Source organism: Bos grunniens, chromosome 9, assembly GCF_055505025.1.
Source record: "Bos grunniens cultivar Pamir isolate PY7600 chromosome 9, Bosgru_T2T1.0, whole genome shotgun sequence".
Lineage (NCBI taxonomy): Eukaryota > Metazoa > Chordata > Mammalia > Artiodactyla > Bovidae > Bos > Bos grunniens.
Window position 1 is genome coordinate 57,688,677 of NC_141173.1, and position 23,898 is coordinate 57,712,574.

A 23,898-nucleotide genomic window follows, 5' to 3' on the forward strand; every position below is an offset into this window, starting at 1 on the left:
AACTCACTGGAAAAGACACTGATGCTGGGAAAGACTGAAGGGAAAAGGACAAGGATGAGATTGTTAGAATCACCGATTTAATGGACACGTATTTGTGCAAACTCTGGGAGATAGTGGAGGACAGAGGAGCCTAGTGTGCTATAGTCCACGGAGTTGCAAAGAATGGGACATGACTCAGCAACTGAACAACAATAGTAATGCATGCATACATCATCATTCAACAATGTAGCCCAGAATAAGACCGTAGGAATGGTTTTGATGGTTTTCCTGAATAATATTTATTTTCAAGACATATGCCTGGCACTAAGAGTTGAACTAACTACAAAGATCACATTCAATTAGTGAACAGGCACCATTAATTCTTTTCCATTCATACAATTTTTCTAACAGTGCAGCCTTAGAACTTAGTTAGGCCTGAGTTACTGATGCTATAGTTATCATATATTATTATTATAGTTATTGAAGCTACTTCTTGAGAAAATGGATTATTGCAAATGGTGAGATGGAATAGAAAATTTATTATCAATTTATACATGATGCAAACAGGGGGAATAGAGCAAGTGCTTACAGAATTTAATAAGTGTTGTTTGAGGTTATATGCTGATACAACATATATGAGGAAGAGACAAAAATAGAGGGTTATATGGAAACATTCTTTGAATTGAAATAACTATCAAACAAACATAGTCCTAAGAAATTTACACCAAAAACCATAAACCAGGAAAGACCCTCTGCTGGGAACATGAAATTAAAACATACTTATTTCCCCAGATTGTCCAGATAGCACACATGGCTGATTATGAGTTGATTTAATAATTCTTTTTATCAAAGGTGAGAGTATTTGATAGACAAGGATACATTTACAGTATTCTGAATCTATATTCACTTGCCCAGCTGAGCTCAGACAAGGTTATTAAAAATGACACAGAAGCTATGGGATCTGCAGCAGTAAGAGAGTTGTTTATGGGTGGCTTCCAGTACTCTTGCCTGGAAACTCCCATGGATGGAGGAGCCTGGTAGGCTGCAGTCCATGGGGTCGCTAAGAGTCAGACATGACTGAGCGACTTCACTTTCCTGGATGTAAAGAACAGGAAACCTTGTTACAGTCACATGGAGTGTGTTTCTCTAATCAACTGCTGATAGAATGGAGATGGGGTAAACAGAGATGGCTTTTGCCAAGACATAAATCTCTGATAAGGTGAAAGGATTTTTCTCCATAAAGCTATGAAAGGAAACCCTTTTAGGAACTTCCACTTCAAATGCTTCCTTTTGAGATATTTTCCTTGCAAGAAACTTCAGCTTATTCATGGCAGATGCAAAAGGACTTGTTTAGTGGGATATGACCATTTTACAACTCAAAAATGGCTTGGTAAGGACCTAGGACTTGAATTTAATGCAATTCGGAACAATAATGTGTTTTAACTTCTATAACCTACATTATTCAGTGGGCCATCTTTCAGCTTCTTTCCTTTTTGATTTATTCTACTATATGTTGAGAATAGTGATCAATACATACATGTGTAATACAGTTTATTATGAGAGTAACTGAGCATTAAGGGGTAAAGCTAGATTTATATCATAAAGATATGCAGTCTCCTGCTGCTGCTAAGTCGCTTCAGTTGTGTCCGACTCTGTGCGACCCCATAGATGGCAGCCCATCAGGCTCCCCCATCCCTGGGATTCTCCAGGCAAGAACACTGGAGTGGGTTGCCATTTCCTTCTCCAATGCATGAAAGTGAAAATGAAGTCCCTCAGTCATGTCCAACTCTTAGCGACCCCATGAACTTCAGCCCACCAGGCTCCTCCATCCATGGGATTTGCCAGGCAAGAGTACTGGAGTCTCCTTAAACAGGTCCCAAATTTGGGCCTTGAATGTGTTCCTGTGATTGCTTCATACTATGTCAGATTATACTATAAAGCTACTGTTATCAAGACAGTATGGCACTAGCACAGAAACAGAAATATAGATCTATGGACCAAGACAAAGGGCCCAGAGATCAGGCTCCTCTGTTTATGGGATTTTCCAGGTAAGAAGACTGGAGTGGGTTGCCATGCCCTTCTCTAGGGGATCTTCCCAACCCAGGGATGAAATCCTTGTCTCTTACATCTCCTGTATTGGCGTGTGGGTTCTTTATCACTAGCACCACCTGGGAAGCCCCTTTTTCAAACCTATACACCTACACTCTCCTTTTCATTGTTCAGTCACTCAGTCACGTCCAACTCTTTGCGACCCCATGGACTGCAGCACACCTGGCTTCCTTGTCCTTCACTATCTCCTGGAGTTTTGTCAAACTCATGTCCACCAAAATTGATGACAAAAGAGGTAAGAATATACAATGGAAAAAAGACAGCCTGTTCAATAAGTGGTGCTGGGAAAACTGGACAGCTATATGTAAAAGAATGATATTAGAACACTTTCTAACATGATACACAAAAATAAATTCAAAATAGATTAAAGATGTGAATTTAAGGCCACACATTATAAAACTCTTAGAGAAAAACATATGCAGAACACTCTTTGACATAAATTACAGTAAGATCTTTTATGATCTACCTCTTAGAGTAATGAAAATAAAAACAAACAAATAGGATCTTTTGCATGGCAAAGGATATAAAAGCCCTCAGAATAGGGGGAAAATTTTGCAAATAAAGCAACTGACAAAGGATTAATCTCCAAAATACAAAGAGCTCATGCAGCTCAATATATTCAAAACAAACAACCCAAACAGTATGGAGTTTTCCTTACAAAACTAGAAATAGAATTACCATATGATCTAGCAAACTCAATCCTGGGCATATACACAGAGAAAATCATAATTCAAAAAGATACATGTGCTGTAATGCTCATACTAGCACTATTTACAACAGTCAGGACATAGAAGCAACCTAAATATCCATCAACAGAGGAGTGGATAAAGAAGATATGGTACATATACACAATGGACTACTACTCAGCCATAAAAAGGAATGAAACTAGGTCATTTGTAGAGATGTAGATGAGCTTAAAGACAGTCATACAGAATAGAACAAATCAGAAAGATGAAAACAAATATCATATATTAATGCATACATGTGGAATCTAGAAAAAAATGTCACAGATAATCCTATTTGCAAAACAGAAGTTGAAACATAGATGTAGAGAACAAATGTATGGATGCCAAGGGGGAAAGGAGGAGGGTGGGAGGGATTGAGATTGACACATATATACTACTGATACTGTGTATAAATTGGCTAACTAATGAGAACATACTGTATAGGATAGAGAACTGTACTTAATGCACTATGTTGACATTAATCAGAAGGAAGTTCAAAAGGGAGGGGCTATGTGTAACATATAGCTGATTCATCTTGCTGTTCAGTAGAAGCTAATATCATAAAGCAACTGTACTACATATGGTAAAGCAACTATATAATAAAACATGGTAAAACAACCAATAAAAATGTTTCAAAAAATTAAAAAACTATTGCCTAGTCTTTTTCAGATGGTGTTCAGGCACCTACTAGAACAACAAAACTGTTTTTCTGAAATATTCTATATTTAGATCAAAAAAATTAAATGAAAATCCTATTATAAGACATCTATTCTGTGCATATGAACACACATATATATTCATATGCAATAAATAAGGTTTGAGTACATATGAACACTTCTACATTCATAATCGTAGAAGAAAATCAGTCCTAAATATTCATTGGAAGGACTGATGTCAAAGCTGAAACTCCAATACTTTGGCCACCTGATGCGAAGAGCTGACATTTGAAAAGACCCTGATGCTGGGAAAGATTGAAGGCAGGAGGAGAAGGGGATGACAGAGGATGAGATGGTTGGTTGGCATCACCAACTCAATGGACATGAGTTTGAGTAAACTTCGGGAGTTGGTGATGGACAGGGAGGTCTGGTGTGCTTCAGTCCATGGGGTCACAGAGTCAGATGCGACTGAGCCACTGAACTGACTAAACTGAACACTTCTATGTACATGATGAAAATACACTCAGCTCCCCAGTAATCTTTTCTGTGGATGGATGAGGGAAATAAAATTGACCTTTGAACAGTGATTAAGGGTGCTGACATTTCCAGAGGTAAAAAATCTGAGTATACCTTTACAGTCCCCCTCTTTATCTGTGGTTCTGTGTTCCTGGACTCAACAAATTGCAGATGGTATAGTACCTTATTTCTTGAGGAAAAAAAAAAAATCTGTCTGTAAATGGACCCATGCAGTTCAAACGTGTGTTGTTCAAGAGTGAACTGTAGGTGAAAATGTTTGTTGAATTACTTGTACCCCTATTGCCCTGGTTATTGTCTCCATCTTTTCCTACAGACCCCCCATCTACTCCTAACTCCCTGCAGCATGCTCTCCCCATCTAAATCCTACAACCTCCAGATGATGTTCCTCTCTCAGAAACGAGTTCCATCCACAAAGAAGGGGGAAAGCTAAAGACAGAGGCAGAAATAAAACCTTGGGGATGATAGATACCCTGGCTCCAGTTAGTCCTAAAAGAGTCCCACTCAATTCCTTATATGAGTCATAGGTTTTTAGCTATTTAAGTTACGCTGCTGTCACTCCCAGCCCTACAGATGCCACAATACTGCAAAACTTACCATGAAGTCAACTTCTCATCTGCTTCTATTCTTCTTTCATATGCTACAATAAGATATAAGAAAATCCTGTCCTCATATTTCTATCAGCATAAAGTTTCTGTGTATAAAGCCCAGTCCCTCTTTTCTATCTTATTCGAACTCTCATTCTGCTTGGCCTCTTGTCAGTATTTGGCAGAGCTGACCACTTCTTGACAGAGAAGGCAATGGCACCCCACTCCAGTACTCTTGCCTGGAAAATCCCATGGATGGAGGAGCCTGGTAGGCTGCAGTCCATGGGGTCGCTAAGAGTTGGACATGACTGAGCAACTTCACTTTCTCTTTTCACTTTCATGAACTGGAGAAGGAAATGGCAACCCACTCCAGTGTTCTTACCTGGAGAATCCCAGGGACGGTGGAGCCTGGTGGGCTGCCATCTATGGGGTCGCACAGAGTCAGACATGACTGAAGAGACTTAGCGGCAGCAGCAGCAGACCACTTCTTGAAACACATTGCCCTATTGCATTCTGGGACACCACACTCTCCTTCCTCACTGGGTCTTCTGCTCCTTGACAACCCCTATATATTGGGATCCCTATGGCCTCTTTTATAACGTTGTTGCACAAATGTTTTTAACAAATGGTTCTGGAGCAACTGGAGCATAGGCCCCCTAAAATAAACCTTTACCTAAATCTCATACCTTACAAGAAAGCATTAACTCAAAAGATTCACAAACTTAAAAGTAAAATGTAGAAGTATTAAACTGTTAAAAGCATATAGAAAAGTCCTAAGTCTCTAGAGCAAGCAAAGAGATTTTAGACTTGACAACAAAAGCACACAGCTCATAAAAGAAAAAAAAATGAACCACAGAAAAATTAAAAACCTCTTCCTTGTGGAATATCTTGTGAAGAAGATGAAAAACCAAGCTACAGACTGAAAGGTAATATTTATAAATCACATATATTTATAAAAGGTCTTGTGTGTATGTATATGTGTGCACGTTAGTTGCTCAGTTATGTCCGACTCTTTGTGACCCCATGGACTGTAGCCAGCCAGGCTCCTCTCTCCATGGAATTCTCCAGGCAAGAATATCAGAGTGGGTTGCCATTTCCTTCTTCAATAGAAGGTCTTACACCTAGAATATATAACAAACTCTCAAACCTCAACACTACAAAAACAAATCAGTATATTTGACAAATATGAAAAAGATATGAAGAGTCATTTAACCAGAGAAGATATACAGATGGCAAATAAGCATATGGGAAAATATTCAATATCTTTAGGTATAAGAAAAGTTTAAATTATACCCACAGGAGATATCACTACATACCTAAATTAGTGTCTGTGCTGTGCTTAGTCACTCAGTCACGTCTGACTCTTTGTGACCCCCATGGACTTTAGCCCGCCAGGCTCCTCTGTCCCTGGGAATTCTCTAGGCAAGGATATTGGGTTGGGTTGCCATCCTCTCTTCCAGGGGATCTTCTCATCCCAGGGATCAAACCCAGGTCTCCCACATTGCAGGTGGATTCATTATGGACTGAGCCACCAGGAAAGCCCAAGATTACTGGAGTGGGTTGTCATTTCCTTCTCCAGGGGATCTTTGTGACCCAGGAATCAAACCGTGGTCTCCTGTATTGCAGAATGATTCTTTACCAGATGAGCTACCAGGGAAGCCCTAAATTAGTGGCTAATTTTTCAAAAAACTGTGAGAACACCAAATGCTGGCAAGGATGCATAAAAATGAGACCACTCATACTTTACTGACTAGAAAGTAAAATGGTACTTTAGTAGTCAGAAGGTAAAATGTTAAAATGGTAGCAGTTTCAGTTCCTCACAAAACTAAACTTGTGCTTACCATATGATCCAGTAGTGGTACTCTTGGGCATTTATGCCAGAGAAATGGAAACTTATTGTCATATAAAAACCTGTGCATGAACGTTCATAGTTTTATTTGTAAAGGTCAAAATCTGGAAATAATCCAAATGTCCTTCAGTGGATGAATGGGTAAATAAACTATGGTATATTCATACAATAAAATGCTACTATCATGGCATCCGGTCCCACCACTTCATGGGAAATAGATGGGGAAACAGTGTCAGACTTTATTTTTCTGGGCTCCAAAATTACTACAGATGGTGACTACAGCCATGAAATTAAAAGACGCTTACTCCTTGGAAGGAAAGTTATGACCAACCTAGATAGCATATTCAAAAGCAGAGACATTACTTTGCCAACAAAGGTTCGTCTAGTCAAGGCTATGGTTTTTCCTGTGATCATGTATGGATGTGAGAGTTGGACTGTGAAGAAGGCTGAGCACCGAAGAATTGACGCTTTTGAACTGTGGTGTTGGAGAAGACTCTTGAGAGTCCCTTGGACTGCAAGGAGATCCAACCAGTCCATTCTGAAGGAGATCAGCCCTGGGATTTCTTTGGAAGGAATGATGCTAAAGCTGAAACTCCAGTACTTTGGCCACCTCATGCGAAGAGTTGACTCATTGGAAAAGACTGTGATGCTGGGAGGGATTGGGGGCAGGAGGAGAAGGGGACGACAGAGGATGAGATGGCTGCATGGCATCACTGACTTGATGGATGTGAGTCTCAGTGAACTCTGGGAGTTGGTGATGGACAGGGAGGCCTGGCGTGCTGCGATTCATGGGGTCGAAAAGAGTCGGACACGACTGAGTGACTGATTTGATCTGATCTGATCAATAAATAGCATAAACTACTGATATGCTCAAAAACTTGGATATTGCATGGATATTACATTGACTGAAAACAGCCAATCTCAAAAGCTCATGTACTGGATGATTCTATTTGTGTAAACATTTCTAAAATAACAGAATGATAGAGATGGAGAAGATATCAGTGATTGCCTAGGGTTAGGAATGGTGGGGAGAAGAGTTGACTGTAACTGCAAAAGAGGAGCAAATAAAGGATGTAAGATCTTTGTGATAATGTAACAATTCTACATCTGGATTATATTGGTGGCTATATGCCTTTACACACAGGACAAAATTGAGAGAACCACACACACAACCCCCCCCCCATATCCACGAGTGACTCGAGTGACTGTAAAACTGATGACATCTGAACATGCTGTGGATTGTACCAGCATCAATGTCATGGTTTTTTTTTTTTTTTTTTTTTTTGTTTTTTTTCCTCTAATTTTATTTTATTTTTAAACTTTACATAATTGTATTAGTTTTGCCAAATATCAAAATGAATCCGCCACAGGTATACATGTGTTCCCCATCCTGAACCCTCCTCCCTCCTCCCTCCCCATACCATGGTTTTAATATTATACAATAGTTTTACAAAGATGTTAACACTGAAGGAAACTGGGTGAATGGTATACAGTCCCTCTGTGTACTCTGATTCTGTGAATCAATAATTCTTTGAGAAAAGTTACAAAATTAACTGAGAGTCTATTTAAAAAACCCAAGCCCAGATTTCATCTCAGACCAGTTAAATCAGCATCTCTAATTAAGCCAGGTAGTATCAAACAACGGAGAAGGCAATGGCAACTCACTCCAGTACTCTTGCCCGGCAAATCCCATGGACAGAGGAGCCTGGTAGGCTGCAGTCCATGGGGTCGCTAGGAGTCAGAAACAACTGAGCGACTTCACTTTCACTTTTCACTTTCATGCATTGGGAAGGAAATGGCAACCCACTCCAGTGTTCTTGCCTAGAGAATCCCAGGGACGGGGGAGGGAGCCTGGTGGGCTGCCATCTCTGGGGTCGCACAGAGTCGGACATGACTGAAGCGACTTAGCAGCAGCAGCAGCAGCAGTGTCAAACAACGGCATGTAAAAACATCCCAGGTAATCCCAACGAGCAGCCAGCATTAAAAACCAGTGTGCCAAAGTAGGTTTTTCATAGTGTGATCCCAAAACGAGAAGCAAAAAATGATCTGGTAACTTGTTAGTCATGCACATCATCAGGCCACACCCTAGAGCTACTAGCTCAGAAAACAAGCAAAGTTGGGTTTTAACAAAACGTCTAGGTAATTTTGTACTATCCAATTGGTCGCAATTATTCTCAGCTATGTGTATACAATGGCATCAATCAAAGAGCTCAAAAAATAAATATATCTAGTACCGATACCCCACCACCCCAGACTGATCTATATAAATCAAACTCTGGCAATGCAGAGCTGGGGTTGACAATTTTAAAAAGCTTCCTGGATGATTTTAATGTGTTGCCAGGTAGAAGAATCACTGATCTAAAGCTGGGTTCTGAATTTTTTCTGCTTGGATTCTTTCAAAAATTAGATTTAGGAAACTTCCCCCAGAAAATACACATTCACACACAATTTACATATATTTTCAAGACATTTCTAGGAATCATATAAAGAATTCCTGCTTTAGGGATTTTATATGGTTTGTTTTTAAGAAACTTGAGGGGTCCCCCCACTAAAAAAAAGAAAGGAGTTTTAGATAATGATAATTTATGTCCTTAGAGCTAGACATTTATCAGCATATTCTGTTTTTAAGCAGGTAAACTGGATTGAGGATGAGCTGTCCATCTTGAGCTCAGAGATAATTTTTGTAATTTACTAAGCATGTATAATGAGAACATATCCTGCTTAATTCTGTCTTATTTCCCCAATAATTATCTGCTATATTTTATTATGTATAGCTCTCTTTAAAAATGAATATACATCCTCTGACGTATTGTTCCCTCTTTTCAATTTTATATATGAGTCACTCTAATGCTTTTCAAAAATTTGAATTTTTGTCATTAATGGCACTGCCAAAAATCTCACTTTCAGAAAATCTAGGCTACAAGAAATGTCCTTGTGAAACACATCTCTAGAAATAACTTCACACAGCTGATTATAAAACACATGGTCAAACTAACTGAAAACTATTCATTCACATATTCAACTATCAAGTATGTAGTATGTGTGTAACCATTGTTCAAGGCACCAAAGAAAGAAAATATTCCCCATTCTCATGCATCTTACATTCTAGTTTGGAAAGAAAATATAATAAACTTAAGTAATGACGTCACATATTGAATGGTGATAAGAACTGTAGAGAAAGAAAAAAATAAGGGATAGAGAAATCCAAGGAAAACCTTTGTAAGAAGAGACAAGTGAGTAAACTTAAAGGAGGTGAAGGAATCATAAATATAAACGTCTAGAGGCATTATATTCCAGGAAGAGGGAATCTGAATGACTTGATGAAGAAGCTCCCCTGGGCTGTTAGGAGAGCAAGAAATCAGTGTGATAGAAAAAACAAAGGGGGAAAGAGACAAGAGAGGTGGCAGTCACGGGGTCACAGTTTGGTGGGCTTTCTTGAGTCATTAATGAACTTGATTCACACCACAAAGTGAGATGGCAACCATTAGAGACTTTCCAGTGGAGGAGTGAAGTATTCTGTGTTGAAAACAGAACCCTCCAGCGCAGGGGTCCCCAGCCTCTGGCATCTAATGCTTGATGATGTGACGTGAAGCTGATCTAATAATAGAAATAAAGTTCACAAAAATGTCCTTGAATCATCCTGAAATCATCCCCCACCCCAGTTGGTGGAAAAATTGTCTTCCAAAGCCAACTGGTTCCTGGTGCCAAAAAGGCTGGGGACCCTGGCTCTAGCAGACTATTGAGAATGAACTGAGAGTATGCGCAATCCTGGAAGCAGAGAGCCCAGGTTAACAGAATCATTTAAATGCTAGGGAACAGGTGATATGTTTGAAACTTAAATGTTGTATTTTTACCTAAGGTTCTAAATTTCTATAATCATTTTGTTTATAATCACTCTCAGTCTGTATTATGTCCCACGTGGGATAAAGGAGGAAGGCAAAGAACAGGAAGCAGTAGGAACGCATGGCTTCAAGGCTCTTATCTCTCTTAGAAAAAATTGATGGACATGCCTTTAAAAGCTTCTTTATTCTTGCCATAATTCATAACATCACTTGTGGCACTGAATGCTGCTTCCTGTCCAGTGAAACAGGAAGAATTAAGGCAGATGAAACATCTGTAGGTTTGTCTTAAGTAAGCAATATATTTTTCCAAAGATCAGGATAAACTTCAAATGAACAATAACTAGACATTGTCTCAAATTATAACAAAAGGTTTTTGAAGTCCTATCAACAAGAATGAGATCTCTGTGAAGCCATGCAATGGCACAGAATTTTAAATAGCACATTCCCCCCTTACTCAAAAATAAATAGGTAAATATGCCGGTTTTCTGACTAGTATGGCTTTTTCGACAACTGAATATCACAAACACTTAGAAGAATCTTTCACACACATAGTCATCCACCAGATTATGATCAAAACTCTGTTATAGTACAATGCAGAAAAGTAGGTCTTTTGAAGAAATGATGCTGGGTCTATTATATACTTCATGGGGGAAAAATTGCATCTTGATCTCTACCTTCCATCATAAACGAAAAACAATTCTAGGTGGATTGCAAATTCCAGTATGAAAGGGAAAACAATACAGATGACAGAGGAAAACACAAAGAAATATCTTTGTGGCGCCAAATCAGGCAAAGATTGCTTGAACAAGATATTAACATTACTAATCCCAGAAGAAAATCAAGAATTTCTTTGTATCAAAGATTATATTAACAGAGTAAAAAGGCAAAACACAAAGTACACCTGATAAAGGATGCATATCTAGATATATGAACCACCACTATAATCTATAATAGACAACTCAAAGAGAAAAATTTTTATCAGATGCTTATAAATGATATTCACATAGCCAATAAATGTATAAAAATGTATTCAAGTTCATTACTCATCAGATAAATACTAAAACCACAATATATCACCACACAGAATGGTAAAAAAAATATGGAAAATAATAAATATATGGAGCAACTGAACCCCCATACTTCAGTGCTCTGATGTATGAGGAAACAGACTAGTTAGAGGCATTTTAAGCTGGAGAAAATTAATTTGGAAATTAGACACCCACAAAAGTTTGTGAAACTTCCTGCATTAGTTTCGGACAATTGCACAATAAATTAGCCTCCAAGTCAGCAGCTTAACATAACCACCACCGTTTATTTTCCCAGTTCCTGTGGGTTAAGAATTCCGTGTAAACGTGGTTGGACCCTCTGGGCCGGCGTCTTGTCTTCCACAGGCAGCAGTCCAGGTGCCCACCTGGATTATATTCATCTCAAGGATCAACTCAGAGGTTCTGCTTCCTAACTCACACCTGTGGTTAGTCTTCATAATATCTACTTTCAAGATCATTCCAATTACATTTCTTCAAATGTTTGGAAGTGTCTATTCTTCTATAACATGGGTATACCCTGCTGTGCTCTTTATATACTATCTGTTCTCTCTGAAATGTTAATCATCAGCTGTATGTGACCAGTTATTCCTGAAACCCAAAACCAATCTGAAATGCCAGTTGCTTCAAGGATGTTCACCCCAGTCTGACTTATTGCTCTGAATACATCAGGGCACCTACCTCATTTAAAAAGCTCCACCTGTTACTAACATTAATGATGGGAATTTGTCACATACTAAAATTAATATTTTTTTTGTGTTGATATTTTACAATACGCAGAAATGTTGAATCATGTTATACATTTGAAATTAACATAATGTTTGATTGTTAACTATACCTCAGAATCATAAACTATGATAAGCTAGGAAAAATATAAGAACTAGTTGTGACTTCTGAAAATAGACGTTCACACCAGATTTCAATTCTCTCCTCCCCTTTCCCAATTTTTTGTATCATACCTGCATTTTCAGAATATAAAGCTATTATGACATAGGCTGGAACCTGGGCCCCTTTACCTGAATGCTTGCACCTGGAGAAAAGTCTCCTCCAGCAGCAGAATATATAGGACCAAAATTAACCACAGGCACCCAAAGTCTGGTTAATTACAAACAATAAGATACCAAAAGGCCACAAACCCACTGCCACTTCTGAAGTGCTAGGATCAATGGAGGGTACTGTGCATGATCACTGCACACAGCAGCACCAAAGGGGTGGGCAGACCACCAAAGCCACCCCTCCAGCATCCAATGATACACCCATACCCTCACCTCTTTAAGGAAACAATCCCCTCCCCACCTTCAACAGCAAGCAAGGGCACTTGTTACTTGCTTTCACTCCCTTGGTGCAACAGGAGTCCCAATAAAGCCCTGTCTGAATTCCTCAGCAGATTTCAATTGATTAAATAGAGTCTGAGGACCCAAATCTGTATCAATTACATACTATTTTTTTTAAAACCTTCCTTTAATCTTCACACTAATCTTTACTGCAATGACTCTTCAGTTATTTTTATTTCTGAAGCGGGTTCTTTCGTAAACTTCTCAAGGAGGGCGCCTGGAACATTTTCATGAAACACTGTCGTATAATCAGGATCAGCACTACTGATTTTTCCTTTTGCCTCTAGGCTCCAGAATGGCTCCACATCAAACTGTTAATGATTCTATCTTTAAAAGTTTGAGATTTTGCTCGTCAAGGATTTTTGGCATTAAATTCCCTTTTTGAAGAATTATTGCCTTAAAATTTTCATTTACTTTGATTTCTGAGTTGTTTGGAGCCCCTCAAGTGTCACGTCAGACACCAGTGCCTTTTTTGCTTTTCCTGGTTCCCGACCTGAATTCGAGCTTCCCTGGCGTTCGTCTTTACTGTTCCCATCCAACTTAATTTTGATTCCACTCCTTATTGTTGATGTCCATTGTGCAGTCTAGTCCCAGTGGAACCCTGACAGTTCAGTGTGAGGATATAAAGACTTTCATGTGTTAGTTTAGATGTCTGCCTCATTCACTGGTGGAGTTTAGCCAAGATCCTCTGCCTTCAACTGCACCTCCTTGCTGGACTCCTTCACCACTCAAGCTCTGAGCTCTGGTGTGGGGTCCTACATATTGCCTGCACAGAGCATGTGTGGGGCTCTTCTGGAAAGGGGTAGGGCTGGGCTCACTGTGCTGCCTTAATGAAAATGTGCCCAGCCTTCTGGTGTCCGGTGACACTTGCTTCTTTCTGCTTTCCCCACTTTTAGGGTGAAACTAGGCAGGTCAAGTGGATATTGTCCACCAGTTTGTATTTTGTGAATACAGGGGGATACTGGAGTGGGTTGCTATGCCCTCCTCCAGGGGATCTTCCCAACCCAGGGATCCAACCCTTTTCTCAGGCATCTCCTGCATTGGCAATTGGATTCCTGACCACTAGCACCACCTGCTCTTGTTGAAATATTGTTAGTGGATTTTGATTTTAATATCTCAATGGCCCTGTGTTATGTGGGAATCATGGAAGACACAAATTATGCTTCCACAACCGCTGCCATCTTCCCATAATTCTTAAACAATTTATTTTTAAAAGAAACTTTAAAGAAAAAAAAATGGAGAATCAGATTTATTTTTTATTTATAGAAAGAAAAAAAAAAACCATCTACAAGATGACTGTTTGCTGGAGGCTTAGATATGTTCTCATTGTTAGCAAGGGAGACTACAACTGGTAGGGATGTGACAGCTCCTGGTCCAGACAAGATGTTGACTAGATAGTCCAAATGCCCTTGTGCTGCAAAACGTCCAGCCATGTGATGGCCAGGCCTCGCTCAGAAGAAAGAGAGAGAAAGGCTCTGGGAGTGAAGAGGGAAGGGAAACCCAGGGGCAAGCTGTCATCCAATATTTCAGCTGCCAGGGTAGGGGTTCTCTTATTGGTCTATTGAGACAGGTGCCTGAATGAGTTGTCTTTTGCTGGGAGAGGAGGCAGAGATCTGCAGTGGAGACACACACAGACACACACACACGTCTGATGGTGGATTGTGCCCCTAATAGAAGGTTGACTAGATACAGCAGTCCCCAACCTTTTTGGCACCAGGGGCCAGTTTCATGGAAGACAATTTTCCACAGACAGGTAGGGGGGTTATTTTGGGGATGATTCAAGCGCATTAGATTTATTGTGTACTTTATTTCTATTGTTATTATATCAGCTCCACTTCAGATCATCAGTGTGGGAAAATTAATAAGATGGTGCCAGTTGAGCTTCCTTGCCCCATGCTCTCATGTCGTCTCACCTCATGTTCTGTAAACAATGACTTTACATGGTTATGTAATAGCTGAGATCACTTATAGCATTGCACATGCATGTCATGAGGTACCCACTTGGCCACAGGCTACTTTTGTTCTGTAAGTATATATAAGCTTCACCTGGAAAAGCCTGTCAGGATTGTGTGCAATTACGTTGTGTTATGTCTGCTGCTACAGCTGCTGTGCCAGCCAGGAGACAATAAACATGTCTGCAGTTCCTTTGGCTCCTTTCATTTTCTTCCAGTCTCTTAGCTCATGCCTTGCCTACCATGGGTTCAGCAAACCATGCACACAGTGAGACACAGAGAGAAAACTGATTCTGTGAGCAGGATCAGCAATACAATCAGGTATTAGATCCCAGAGATTGAGGACCCCTGGACTAGAAAACATTCTAATCATTAAGGAAACTTTATAGTCTGGGCTCTGGATGAGAAAGAAAATGACTTCTCTGAAGGAATCCCAGGTGGCACAGAAGTAAAGAATCTGCCTGCCGATGCAGGAGACACAGGAAACTGGGGTTCGATCCCTGGGTGGGGAAGATCACTTGGAAGAGGAAATGGAAACCCACTCCAGTATTCCTACCTGGAAAATCCTATGGACAGAAAAGCCTGGTGGATTGCAGTCCATGTGGTCTCAAAGAGTTGGAAACAACTGAGTGAGTATGCATATGCACAGGGACTGAATATTTGTGCCTCCCCAAATTCATATGTTGAAATCATAACCTCTAAGGTGATGCTATTCGGAGAAGGCAATGGCACCCCACTCCAGTACTCTTGCCTGGAAAATCCCATGGATGGAGGAGCCTGGTAGGCTGCAGTCCATGGGGTCGCTAAGAGTCGGACATGACTGAGTGACTTCACTTTCACTTTCCACTTTCATGCATTGGAAAAGGAAATGGCAACCCACTCCAGTGTTCTTGCCTGGAGAATCCCAGGGATGGGGGAGCCTGGTGGGCTTCCATCTATGGGGTCGCACAGAGTCAGACACGACTGAAGTGACTTAGCAGCAGCAGCAAGGTGATGCTATTAGGAGGTGGGACCTTTGGGCAGTGATTAGGTCATGAAGGCAGAGCCCTTGTGAACGAGTGCGCTTGTAAAAGTGGCCTAAGAGAGCCCCTTTGCCCCTTCTGATGCGTGAGAACACAGCAAATAGATGACTATCTATTAACCAGAAAGTAGGCCCTCATTAGACACCAAGTCTGCATGTACCTTGATCTTGACTTCTCAGCATCTAAAACTGAGAAACAAATTTCTGTTGTTTATATGCCATTGAGGCTATGGTACTTGTTATAGCAGTCCAAAATAAGACAGCCTGGGATTCAGCCAGCCAGTGTCTGATTATAAGTGTTAAGGGTATAATAAAATAGAGGAAGGGGTGGAGGCTGGGAAAGGGGGACATTTTGTTTTAACTAGGATGATAAGTGAAGTTTGAGTCAGGAGTAACATTAAGGAAATGATATCTAAAAAGAACACTACATGTTCATCTCCACAGGGCCTGAAAATGTGTTTGTGAAAAATCAATATTCTTTTGTGATTAAAAACCAAAATCACATTTAACAAAAATGACAACAGGTAAATATGTCCTTAACATAACCAAAAGAGCATATATATATATTTGTATATACAAGTGTATATATATATATATATATAAATGTGTGTGTGTATGTGTATGTATATATATAAGTGTGTATATATCTCAAAACCCCAAAGTTAGCAAGGATCCACCATCACCAAAATATGCCCTGATCTCACCATGAACAACAGTCAGCAGATACTACAAATGGGTGGATTACATCAAGACCTACATGAAATAGACAATTTAATAAAACTATAACTGATAAAAGAAATCCCTGTAAATTGGTTAAAGACATAAAAGATTCATACTGTAACCCTAAATGAATAAGATACTGTGAAAAAATAACTGGAAATTAGAAAAACAAAACAAGATAAAAAACAATTTCTAAAACTAAATAAAAAACAAGCCATGGAAATAAGAATTCTATTGGATGGAATAAGTAGCAGATTAATCAGAGCTGAAGAGAGGAAAGATAAACAGAAAATAAAAACAGGGCAAATACAATGAAATATCAAAGGGGTGACTGTAGAGCAAATTTTAAAAATATTATATTCTGCGATATTTGAACACATAGAACTATAATATTCATCCTAAATTTGTGACTGCTTCCCCCCACACTTTTTTATTTAGTATCTTTCACCATCCTGTTGTGTAGCCTTGGGAACAAGTGTAATAGATTGAATAACAGCTGTTATCCTCTAAAATGGACATAACTACCATTTAAAACGTGATGCTCTACTGGACAGTTTCCCATATTGTACTTATTATAGTATACCTTTATTCAAACTTAGAAGGTGATTGTTCCTCAAAATTTAACTCAAAGTTACCATGTAAATATATGATAAATTGTTAAAATAAAGACATGTGATTGCATGTGATTGCATAGAAACATTAAATCCATGTTGAGATTTGAAAGAACTCTCATAAGGGGTCTTGTCCTTCTTTATTGGAATGCAGATTAAATTTCCTTTCCCTGTACTTGTGAGGTAGATAAAGTTGGTTTTGCCTTTTCTGATTATCATCTATCCTTAAATGAGGCAAATTTCTGTAGTGTTTTTTACATCTTTAGTTTTACACAATTTGCCACCAGAGCTTGTTGCATAAAAGACTGCCGAGAGAGTGACTATCAGATATTAAAATACTTAACTAAACTGAGATTGACCTCAGTCATTTCATCAATCTAAAATCAACTAGAGAATGTATCAGCTTAACTTTGTAGCTTTAGCTAAAGCAAATGCATCTACATAACCAAGCAATGATAATAATATACTCACAGAATCTTGAGATGGAGTATGAATGTTCATGATTTTTTTTTTTTTTTTTATCTGATCTGAGTGCAGAGAGGGGAGAAGAAAAGACCTTTGGACAAGGCGGATGATGATCCTTATTGTAGCTTTGAATCACTGCAATTTATGGTTAAAAGTGTGACTATGTTAGATATCATCATTGTTCTCATGGCTGAAATCAACACTGAGTAAAATTGGCTAGTTACCTATTTCTCTAAACATATGATCTTCCTGTTTCTAAAAGGAAACATGAATCACAAAGGAATCCTGATGGCGTTAGGTCTTGAGAGTATTGGGCTATGCTTTGTTCATCTGAATATGACCCCTGTGCCTTTCTAAATATTTAATACTTGAAAATACTATTTTAATCAAGGTTTATGTCAATATTCTTTTACTGAAATATTATGTGTTTTAGATTGTGAATCTGTAATCTATTTGATCTGCATCATCAAGGAAAAGTATATAGTCATTTGTCTATTTTAATTGGCTCAGTTCAACTGAAAGGGAAATCTAGCATCTCCTTCTTGAGGTTTTCTTTTCTCCACAATTGTCTAAGAACTTCTAGAAGTACAGTCTGTTCAAAGGGATCATGTTTCTTCCCAACGATTCATTTGTTCAGTCCGCTAATGTCTTCATTTTCCTTACTGCCACACTGTATAACATTTGAAACCTAGCTTTACACAGAATTACTGCAGTGAAACCTTGCTCCGTCACTCAACATTTGAGCTCTAATGGTATGTCTGTTTTAGTCCAGACTTAGATAATTAGGACAAACATCATACCTGGGTGGCTGGGTTCAGAGTGCTTCTGAGCCTCAGGCATGTAGGTTCACCCAGCAAATTTTAAGCCCAGAATTTTCATTCCCCTCTCAATGAGGACTTCTTTGAGGTCTTTAGGTGTATTTACGTCTCGGTCAGAGCCATTCTAGTATTTAGAGCTTCTAATATTGTTGAAATTCAAATGGGACTGCATTAGGGACTTAACACACTTTTCCTCCCAGAAATTTGCCCACTTTCGCCACAGAGAATACACTGTGGGCCTAGTTAAGGGGTAGTAGAAGGCAACCGGAGAAGGCGATGGCACCCCACTCCGGTACTCTTGCCTGGAAAATCCCATGGATGGAGGAGCCTGGTAGGCTGCTGTCCATGGTCGCGAAGAGCCGGACATGACTGAGAGACTTCCCTTTCACTTTTCACTTTCGTGCATTGGAAAAGGAAATGGCAACCCACTCCAGTGTTCTTGCCTAGAGAATCCCAGGGACAGGGGAGCCTGGTGGGCTGCCGTCTATGGGGTCGCACAGAGCCGGACACGACTGAAGCGACTTAGCAGCAGCAGCAGCAGCAGAAGGCAACACCTTTGGCAGTGTACAGAATTCCACACTTGAAAGTGAAAGTGTTAGTCGCTCAGTCATATCTGACTTTTTGCCCACTAGGCTCCTCTCCATGGAATTCTCCAGGCAAGAACACTGGAGTGGGTTGCTATTTCCTTCTCCAGGGGATCTTCCCCATCCAGGGATTGAACCCAGTTCTCCTAGTATTACAGAAGTCTTTACTGTCTGAACTAGAAGGGGAGCAGACTTAGTGGGAAAAGTACCCTCAACTTTATAATTTTATAGCTAGGGCACACTATTTCTAAATTCTTTTCCCTGTAACATAGAAATATTATTTCTAAATTACTTTGATGCATAAGATTACTATTGTTCAGACCTTTTCTTAGACCTCCTTGAGATCAAGCAGGCAAATTTTGACAAAATTTCATTTTTAGTATTAACCATGGCAGAAGACCATGGGTAGAAGTGGCCTATAAAATGTTCCTCAAGCAAGAGAGTCCTGGGCATATCACAGGATCCTTAAAAACTGTACTATCAAGTCTGAGGGAACACTCAATCCCAGCCTGGCCATGTTTCGAGGGTGAAAGACTTTAGGAGTAAAGTGGGTGGAAAGCAAGAGAGTATCTGAGGTCTACCTGGAGACAGAGTTCCTCAGATGCTTGGTTTAAAAGAATCGGAGAGAGCTTTTCTGCAATATAATTCACCTTCTAAGGTGCCTTCAGAATCTATTCAGTTAAATATGGCCTGAACAGTTTGAAATAGGTTATATAGCATCTCACAATTTTTTACAAAGGCGTTTAGTACACTGGTATAGGTACAGAGTATAAGAAACTTAAAAGTGTCAAAGGAACAAGTATGTATTTATTATATATATACACATATATAAAGTTATACACACACACACATATATGTATATACACATAATTATGTATGTAAATAATTTTATAATTACCTCATCCTTATTCAGTGTGGGCTTGGTTACTCAGGACACCCAGAGATCCTGATGCCCCCTGGTGGTCACTGAATTATCACAGATCTCCTTGACATCTGAAAATCCACTGGGTTTGAAGAACTAAAAAGTTGCAAGATGAAAAACCATGTAGCATGTAGAAGTAATTTGCATAATTTAAGCTAGTTCTTCCTCTCAGTGCTGGTGATTTATGGAATAGAGAACTATAAGTAATGGACGAGCCTCCTCCAGCAAACCAAATTTGGAAAATAAATTCTTAAGCACAAGTGGGCATGTGTTAATGAATTTGAATATAATGTGTCACATTTCTCTGCTATGTTTACTAATTCTTTTAATAATAATCAAATAATTAAAGTTATTTTATTTAATACTATTTTATTTAACACATTTTAAGTGATCAGAAAATTTCAGAGTGACACCTCGGCAATATTCAATTGGACTTATAATTTTGATAAACTATTTTTGTTAAGCTCTCTTGAATTAACTCAGTAATTGCAGTTAAAGAATTATAATTTTAATCTTCTAAGTGTTACCAATTTATCCAACCATGCAAAAGTGAATGAACTTTTATAAAGGCACAAAATATAGCCTTGACTTCTGATATCTGACTTCTAACTTCCTATACTACTAGATAAATCTGAAAATCTGAAGAATAAGTAAAATCATTGCTATTTATGAGCTTTGCCTATGTACATTTTTTACACTGGACTACAAGTAAATATTTTATATATACTACATAAATCATGCTAATGTAAACATGTAAGTGATTTTCCTGCACAGTGGAAAGATTTGTTTACATTTAGACTGAAATCACAAATAGAGAACCCAATTTTCTGTAATATCTATTAACTGAGACATAATTTTTTTTTTCTATTTATAATCAGTTTCTTCTGTACAGGACCTTTTCTAATTCAGTTTAAATTACCCCTTTTCTGTGATGAACTTGCATTTCCACATTTACCAGCTGTGAATGCATTTAGAGAGTAAGTGCAAAACTACTAGGTTCAGAAACAGACCTTTGATTTTGTTGTCACTGTTAACTATTTAGTTTGGCAGCCTTGGGTTTGTAACTAAAGTCTCAGGTTTCTCCTTTCCCCTCTGAAGGCCTGTTTACTACACACACACACACACACACACACACACACACACACAAAGGCTTTTATTTGAAAATTTATGGAACTTATTCCCTGAAGTCATTAGAATGTACTCCTAAGTAACTATTCCTCTCTTAAAATTGGAAAATATCTCCCAGAGATTAACAGTGAGGTAAAATAAATATTAGTGTTGAAGCAAGTTAAATGAAGTTAATAGCTGTACCCTCATTTGGAATGTTTCCTGAATTTGTACATTTATTTCCATATATGTACAGTTATGTGTGATTATCAGTAATCAGATAGATAAAAATAACAGCACATAACTATTGGGCATATTTTCTTTGAATCTGAAAACATGCATTTGTCATCTTTCTGCTATACAGTTAAGACAGATGTTTCGAAAGAGGGTTTATAAATGTAATATTAAAGTTTTGGTCTCTTTTTTCCAAAGTTATCTAAATATAAGCAGGGTATTCTATTAACTGCATTTCCCAACAAATATATAAAAATTAAAAAACAATTTTCCTGGAATTTCTGCTTTGGCTTACATGTGTTGGTTTTATATATGCCATTTGGTATAGTTCAGGAAAATGATTTCTAATACATGTTACAAACATACATACATTTGCTTTTCTAAAATTTGCCTTAGCAATAATATGCACAAATAGATAAGATGCTAAGATAAACCATTTTAAAAGTGATATAAAGGAATTAACTATTTTAAGTTATTATAAAATAGGACAGTTTTGTGAACTAATTATTTTTTATTTCAATGGCTTCATGTACAAAGAGGTTTATAGACTTTGCTGTTAGTCAATGAGTCTATTGCTAATTTATACAGTTTTTATATATTAAAATATATACTGTATAAAACAGTATAACAATCATCCTTTCCTTGACTAAGTCATTTACTTTAAGTTAAATTCCATGACTTTTTCATCACTTACCTAGATACAAAAGAAAGAAGGTTGGTAAACCTGAAAATGAGTATCATTGTGCAACTCTGCAGGCAAAACTGTTAGCAGTCTGGCACGTGTGCATTTAATGCAAAGTCTCTTGTTTCTAAAAATGAAAGCGAGGCTGAACATGCCTCTATGTCTGATAGAAGGGACACAATAAGGAGATTCCTTACACCACCTACACTCATCAGAGTGAAGGATGTTACTTCTTTGGTTTCCTGGTCTAATGGAAAGGTATTTGTATTCACATCACTGAGTATTAGTCATTCAATAGATGAAAGGAATATTTTAAACTTTAAAGGCTACCTTGGTGTCATTCTAAGAAGTAGGGATGAGACCCTGGGGAAAGTGTTGAAATTCTGGAGAATTATTTTAACTATTAGAAGTGGTTTAATATCTGTGAGTATGTGAGATTAACAGTTTTATTGCCTACATGTGGGGATCTACATTCTTAGTTCTAGTGTTTTACCTTACAATTTTTACTCCTTAAAGCACCCGTTTGTGTAAACACTGCTTAATCTCTGTAACAAGTGCACTCTACATCTTTTTGTCTAGTTTCAAGGTTACTCTATTAAGTGATTTACATTTTCCATGCGTCTTCTAAAGGGCACTAAAGATGCTTTTAGTTATAATTTTTAAAATGTTTAATAGGGGTAATGGCTAGGAACAAGTAATATTTAAGAAATAAAATAGAGACCCAAAGATAGGTTAGAGGGGAGGAAATCTCATTTCTCTTTTCTTCGTAATTGCATTAGGCAAGTAAAAACTACAGGAGACAATTTTTCATAAAATACAATTTTAAAATCTAGGGATCTGTCATCTCTGAAAAGTCTTTGCTATAAATACCAGAAACAATTCAATTTACTTTACATATCCAGATTGAAAAGATAGGAAAAGTTTGGAGTCTTAGACGAGGTCAAACTTTTTGCCTCTCTTAAATAGAGGCAAATCATGAATGACAGAATTTTTTTTTTTTTTTTTAAAGGGAGGAAATATATATATAGGACAGGAAGAAAATGAAGCTCCTCTTAGACATGTGATCAAGTTACTAGGCTTGACCTTCGGATTTGATGATTTGGCAATTAAGGTTTTTAAGTTCTTCATCTTATTGTATTACCCATCTTTTGAATTGCAAAGTGTCTGAAACTACCTAAGGGGAATGGGATTCCTCTAGGTAGTCGTCCTCAATATTTTAGTTAGACGAAATCAACCGGCGTTGTTGGTGACATTTTTTATTCTTAGTTTGCCTTTGAAAGGTAATTATTGACTAATTATTGAAAAGTACTCAATATGTGCGAAAGAGGTCTTGATCTTAATTTAAATTAATTGAATGCATGGTAACATTCTTTAAAATTAAATGTAATTTATGCAGCGAAGTGGAAAACGATCAAAGTGGGGGGAATTCCAGGAAAATCTCGGAAAATGATACGCATGTAAGAAAAACGTTTCGGAACTTTCAGAAGTTTCTCTTGCAGTGTTCTATTTAGTCCTACCAACTATCGGTAAACGATAGGGCGGGGGTGAGGGGGGCACATAAAACAAAAGACTTCCTTTCTCCACTCCCTTTTCCTCTGGCTCTCTTGCCAGAGCTTGTTGCAAACTCTTGGAAACATTGTTTGAATATAATACATTTGATTACTTTTATTCTATCAGAGATTGTGCTGGGTGGTGCCTAAAACTGTCTTTGGAGTCTTGTAGTAAGCCTTCAAGAAAGAAAAAGAACAAAGTTACCCGACCCGCGGAGGTTGTGAGTAACAACAACAAGAAAGTGAAAGGCACTTTACTTAAAGGCACAGCTCATTTCACTGTCCCGGCTCCGTGCTTGGTAGCTGAGAGAGCTTGCATCGCTCTGGTTTCTAAATGAGCGCGAGGAGCACTACTATAAACACGACTGTAAATTAGGAGGGTTATTTTAAGATTGATTTTGCTCCGCGAAAGCTGCGATTGCTAAAAGCCAAGCGCCCACAGCAGCACGCACCTCGGCTGCCATCCACGTCCTCCTCGGAGCATCCAGAGCCAGCCGAGAGCTCAGAACCTGGAGGGAATCCTGGATCCGCAACCTGACTCCGCTTGCCGCCGATTGGCCCGCGCCCCTAACCC

The 23,898-nt window shown here is 38.5% G+C and overlaps 1 protein-coding gene and 1 long non-coding RNA gene across 2 annotated transcripts in view; one reads left to right on the top strand and one right to left on the bottom strand.

Moving 5' to 3' along the window:
* The window catches only part of EPHA7 (EPH receptor A7), a 531,141-nt gene that overhangs the window by 298,412 nt on the left and 208,831 nt on the right, over positions 1-23,898 (top strand). The window lies entirely within an intron of this gene.
* Positions 19,617-23,897, bottom strand: LOC147365992 (uncharacterized). The gene is made up of 2 exons (XR_015132356.1): positions 23,777-23,897; positions 19,617-19,847 (listed from the first exon to the last, which is right to left on the bottom strand). It is a non-coding gene; the product is annotated as an uncharacterized LOC147365992 (long non-coding RNA).